Source organism: Oncorhynchus gorbuscha, unplaced genomic scaffold, assembly GCF_021184085.1.
Source record: "Oncorhynchus gorbuscha isolate QuinsamMale2020 ecotype Even-year unplaced genomic scaffold, OgorEven_v1.0 Un_scaffold_12666, whole genome shotgun sequence".
Lineage (NCBI taxonomy): Eukaryota > Metazoa > Chordata > Actinopteri > Salmoniformes > Salmonidae > Oncorhynchus > Oncorhynchus gorbuscha.
Window position 1 is genome coordinate 1 of NW_025754985.1, and position 6258 is coordinate 6258.

At 44.2% G+C, this 6258-nt stretch overlaps 1 pseudogene; it reads left to right on the forward strand.

Moving 5' to 3' along the window:
* The first annotated feature begins 3097 nt into the window (after positions 1–3097).
* LOC124030569 lies at positions 3098–6006 on the forward strand (annotated as a pseudogene).
* Positions 6007–6258: the final 252 nt, after the last annotated feature.

The window sequence follows — 6258 nt, forward strand, 5'->3', positions numbered from 1 at the left end:
ACATCTGTTAGTTACCTATTCCACGATGTTCTAGCTTCACTGGTGTAGTTGGTTCTAGACTGGTTCTTAGACTGGTTCTAGACTGGTTCTAGACTGGTTTTAGACAGGTAGATAAACATCCAGTCTACTGGTCTTTTCCTCTACATCTGTTAGTTACCTATTCCACGATGTTCTAGCTTCACTGATGTAGTTGGTTCTAGACTGGTTTTAGACTGGTTCTAGACTGGTTCTAGACTGGTTCTAGACAGGTAGATAAACACGTTCCAGTCTACTGGTGTTTTCCTCCTACATCTGTTAGTTACCTATTCCACGATGTTCCAGCTTCACTGGTGTAGTTGGTTCTAGACTGGTTCTAGACTGGTTCTAGACTGGTTCTAGACTGGTTTTAGACTGGTAGATAAAACATCCAGTCTACTGGTCTTTTCCTCTACATCTGTTAGTTACCTATTCCACGATGTTCTAGCTTCACTGATGTAGTTGGTTCTAGACTGGTTCTAGACTGGTTCTAGACTGGTTCTAGACTGGTTTTAGACAGGTAGATAAAACATCCAGTCTACTGGTCTTTTCCTCTACATCTGTTAGTTACCTATTCCACGATGTTCTAGTTTCACTGGTGTAGTTGGTTCTAGACTGGTTTTAGACTGGTTCTAGACTGGTTCTAGACTGGTTTTAGACAGGTAGATAAACATCCAGTCTACTGGTCTTTTCCTCTACATCTGTTAGTTACCTATTCCACGATGTTCTAGCTTCACTGATGTAGTTGGTTCTAGACTGGTTTTAGACTGGTTCTAGACTGGTTCTAGACTGGTTTTAGACAGGTAGATAAAACATCCAGTCTACTGGTGTTTTCCTCTACATCTGTTAGTTACCTATTCCACGATGTTCTAGCTTCACTGGTGTAGTTGGTTCTAGACTGGTTCTAGACTGGTTCTAGACTGGTTTTAGACTGGTAGATAAAACATCCAGTCTACTGGTCTTTTCCTCTACATCTGTTAGTTACCTATTCCACGATGTTCTAGTTTCACTGGTGTAGTTGGTTCTAGACTGGTTTTTAGACTGGTTCTAGACTGGTTCTAGACTGGTTTTGAACAGGTAGATAAAACATCCAGTCTACTGGTGTTTTCCTCTACATCTGTTAGTTACCTATTCCGATGTTCCTAGCTTCACTGGTGTAGTTGGTTCTAGACTGGTTCTAGACTGGTTCTAGACTGGTTCTAGACTGGTTTTAGACAGGTAGATAAACTTTATCCAGTCTACTGGTCTTTTCCTCTACATCTGTTAGTTACCTATTCCACGATGTTCTAGCTTCACTGATAGTTGGTTCTAGACTGGTTCTAGACTGGTTCTAGACTGGTTCTAGACTGGTTTTAGACAGGTAGATAAAACATCAGTCTACTGGTGTTTTCCTCTACATCTGTTAGTTACCTATTCCACGATGTTCCAGCTTCACTGGTGTAGTTGGTTCTAGACTGGTTCTAGACTGGTTCTAGACTGGTTCTAGACTGGTTTTAGACTGGTAGATAAAACATCAGTCTACTGGTCTTTCCTCTACATCTGTTAGTTACCTATTCCACGATGTTCTGCTTCACTGATGTAGTTGGTTCTAGACTGGTTCTAGACTGGTTCTAGACTGGTTCTGAACTGGTTTTTAGACAGGTAGATAAAACATCAGTCTACTGGTGTTTTTCCTCTACATCTGTTAGTTACCTATTCCACGATGTTCTAGCTTCACTGGTGTAGTTGGTTCTGAACTGGTTTTAGACTGGTTCTAGACTGGTTCTAGACTGGTTTTAGACAGGTAGATAAAACATCCAGTCTACTGGTGTTTTCCTCTACATCTGTTAGTTACCTATTCCACGATGTTCTAGCTTCACTGGTGTAGTTGGTTCTAGACTGGTTCTAGACTGGTTCTAGACTGGTTCTAGACTGGTTTTAGACAGGTAGTGATAAACATCCAGTCTATGGTCTTTTCCTCTACATCTGTTAGTTACCTATTCCACGATGTTCTAGCTTCACTGATGTAGTTGGTTCTAGACTGGTTTTAGACTGGTTCTAGACTGGTTCTAGACTGGTTTTAGACAGGTAGATAAAACATCCAGTCTACTGGTGTTTTCCTCTACATCTGTTAGTTACCTATTCCCACGATGTTCAGCTTCACTGGTGTATTTGGTTCTGTGACTGGTTCTAGATTTGGTTCTAGACTGGTTCTAGACTGGTTTTAGACTGGTAGATAAAACATCCAGTCTACTGGTCTTTTCCTCTAGCATCTGTTAGTTACCTATTCCACGATGTTCTAGTTTCACTGGTGTAGTTGGTTTCTAGACTGGTTTTAGACTGGTTCTAGACTGGTTCTAGACTGGTTTTAGACAGGTAGATAAACATCCAGTCTACTGGTGTTTTCCTCTACATCTGTTAGTTACCTATTCCACGATGTTCTAGCTTCACTGGTGTAGTTGGTTCTAGACTGGTTCTAGACTGGTTCTAGACTGGTTCTAGACTGGTTTTAGACAGGTAGATAAACATCCAGTCTCACCCTGGTCTTTTTCTCTACATCTGTTAGTTACCTATTCCACGATGTTCTAGCTTCACTGATGTAGTTGGTTCTAGACTGGTTCTAGACTGGTTTTAGACTGGTTCTAGACAGTAGATAAAACATCCAGTCTACTGGTGTTTTCCTCTACATCTGTTAGTTACCTATTCCACGATGTTCTAGCTTCACTGGTTCTAGACTGGTTCTAGACTGGGTTTTAGAGACAGGTAGATAAAACATCCAGTCTACTGTGGTCCTCCTGTAGCTCAGTTGGTAGAGCATGGCGCTTGTAACGCCAGGGGGTAGTGGGTCGATCCCGGGACCACCCATACGTAGAATGTATGCACACATGACTGTAAGTCGCTTTGGGATAAAAGTGTCTGCTAAATGGCATATATTATTCCTCTACATCTGTTAGTTAGCTATTCCACAATGTTCTAGCTTCACGGTGTAGTTGGTTCTCTGTCCATCAAAATGTGACGCGATCCCTCGTTTAGCCAATAGAAATAAACGAATGTATCTTTTTTCCCTTCTCTCTCTCTCTCTCTCAGGCACCACATCTGATTGGATGGTTTAGTCAGAATGACAGCCGAAGATCCCGCCTCCTCCTCTTCAGCCATGAGTAATAACCCAGCGCCTTCCGGTTCCAACCCCTGGCCCTTCCATCACTCCCCGCTTGGACCAATCACAGTGCCCGAGGTGTGTCCGAGCCCTAGCAGCGACCCTAGTGTCTCTGATGGAGCGTACGGGTTGCGGCATGGTGCAGGAGAACGGTCAGAGAAATACGGCCCGCCGCGGGTGTACAGAATCCGCCTCCCGCCCACGCGGCTGTGAGATCTTCGTGGGTAAGATCCCCGGGACGTCTGAGACGAGCTGGTCCCGGTGTTTGAGTCGGCGGGTCAGATCTCAGATGCGTCTGATGATGGACTTTGACGGTAGAACCGCGGCTATGCCTTCGTCATGTACACAGAAACACCAGGCCAAACGCGCCGTGCGCGACTCAACAACTACGAGGTGCGTCCCCGGACGCCTCCTAGGGGTCTGCTGCTCCGTGGACAACTGTCGCCTCTTCATCGGGGGCATCCCCAAAACCAAGAAGAGAGAGGAGATCCTGGAGGAGGTTTCCAAGGTGACGGAGGGCGTCCTGGACGTCATAGTGTACGCCAGCGCGGCGGACAAGATGAAGAACCGGGGCTTTGCCTTCGTGGAGTACGAGAGTCACCGTGCCGCCGCCATGGCGCGCAGGAAGCTGATGCCCGGCAGGATCCAGCTGTGGGGGCACCAGATCGCCGTGGACTGGGCGGAGCCGGAGATAGACGTGGACGAGGACGTCATGGAGACCGTGAAGATTCTATACGTCAGGAACCTGATGATGGAGACCAGCGAGGACACACTGAGACAGGTCGGATTGATTGGTTGACTTACTGATTGATTGGTTGACTTACTGATTGATTGGTTGATTGATTGGTTGACTTACTGATTGAATGGTTGACTGATTGATTGATTGGTTGACTTACTGATTGATTGGTTGACTTACTGATTGATTGGTTGACTTACTGATTGATTGGTTGACTACTGATTGATTGGTTCTTACTGATTGATTGGTTGATTTACTGATTGATTGTTTAGTGACTGTTTGATTGGCATGGTTGATTGATTGGTTGATTGATTGGTTGATTGGTTGATTGATTGGTTGACTTACTGATTGATTGGTTGATTGATTGGTTGACTTACTGATTGATTGGTTGACTGATTGATTGATTGGTTGACTTACTGATTGATTGATTGACTTACTGATTGATTGGTTGACTTACTGATTGATTGGTTGATTTACTGATTGATTGTTTAGTGACTGTTTGATTGGTTGATTGATTGGTTGATTGATTGGTTGATTGTTGATTGATTGGTTGATTGAGTTGGTTGGCTGCTGATTGATTGGTTGACTTACTGATTGATTGGTTGATTGATTGGTTGACTTACTGATTGATTGGTTGACTGATTGATTGATTGGTTGACTTACTGATTGATTGGTTGACTTACTGATTGATTGATTTGATTTACTGAAGTTGATTGTTTAGTGACTGTTTGATTGGTTGATTGATTGGTTGATTGATCAATTGGTTGATTGATTGATTGATCGATTAATTGGTTGATTGATTGTTTGTGATGGAACCCAGGCTGTATTAACATGTCTCTGTGTTCTAGGTGTTTGGCCAGTAGAACCAGGGCTGTATTAACATGTCTCTGTGTGTTCTAGGTGTTTGGCCAGTAGAACCCAGGCTGTATTAACATGTATCTGTGTTCTAGGTGTTTGGCCAGTGGAACCCAGGCTGTGATAACATGTATCTGTGTTCTAGGTGTTTGGACAGTAGAACCCAGGCTGTATTAACATGTCTCTGTGTTCTAGGTGTTTGTAGTGAAGACCAGGGCTGTATTAACATGTCTCTGTGTTCTAGGTGTTTGAGAGGAAGTGGAACCCAGGCTGTATTAACATGTCTCACAGTGCCTTGTTCTAGGTGTTTGGCCAGTGGAACCCAGGGCTGTATTAACATGTCTCTGTGTTCTAGGTGTTTGGCCAGTGGAACCCAGGCTGTATTACCATGTGTCTGTGTTCTAGGTGTTTGGCCAGTAGAACCCAGGCTGTATTAACATGTCTCTGTGTTCTAGGTGTTTGGACAGTAGAACCCAGGCTTTATTAACATGTCTCTGTGTTCTAGGTGTTTGGCCAGTAGAACCAGGGCTGTATTAACATGTCTCTGTGTTCTAGGTGTTTGGCCAGTGGAACCAGGGCTGCGTGGAACGTGTCAAGAAAATCCGCGACTACGCCTTCGTCCACTTCTCGTCCCGCGACGATGCCGTGGTTGCCATGGACCACCTGAACGGGACGGAGGTGGAGGGGTCTTGTATCGAGGTCACCCTGGCTAAGCCTGTCGACAAGGAGCAGTACACGCGTTACCAGAAGGCATCTAAAGGGGCGCTACAGCGGCCGCGGCAGCTCCGGAACCAGTCCAGCAGAACTATGTGTACCAGTGTGACCCTTACACCCTCACCTACTATGGGTACCCTTACAACACGCTGATCGGACCCAACAGGGACTACTTCATCAAAGGTCAGAGTCCTTTCCCTCTGGGTCTCTGTGGCTGCGTTTACACAGACAGTCACATTCTGATCTTATTAGATAATAGATTAGATAATAGATAATAGATTAGATAATAGTGTCTGTAGAGTCCTTTCCCTCTGGGTCTCTGTGGCTGCGTTTACACAGACAGTCACATTCTGATCTTAATAGATAATAGATTAGATAATAGTGTCTGTAGAGTCCTTTCCCTCTGGGTCTCTGTGGCTGCGTTTACACAGACAGTCACATTCTGATCTTGTTTGTTTTTTTTCTATTTTTTTACACCAATCAGATCAGCTCTTTAGCTCGAAACTTGGGCTGCCTGTATAAACGTAGCCTTTTGCACTACAGACGTAACTGAGAGCTTTGGTCCGTCTGTTTCTGTATGAACGGACATAATGATTAGCAGAGAACGCAGGTTAATAACGACCAATAAGATCTGGAGATTAGATGTGCCTGTTGTAAATGTAACCAATAGTGAATCCACCTCATCAAATACATGTGATTAGTAGATGATCGTGATGAATCTGATGAATAGGTGTTCTGAATGATTATTGATTATTTACTGGTTATAAATCACCGATCAGCATCGATAACTGTTAGAGAGGTA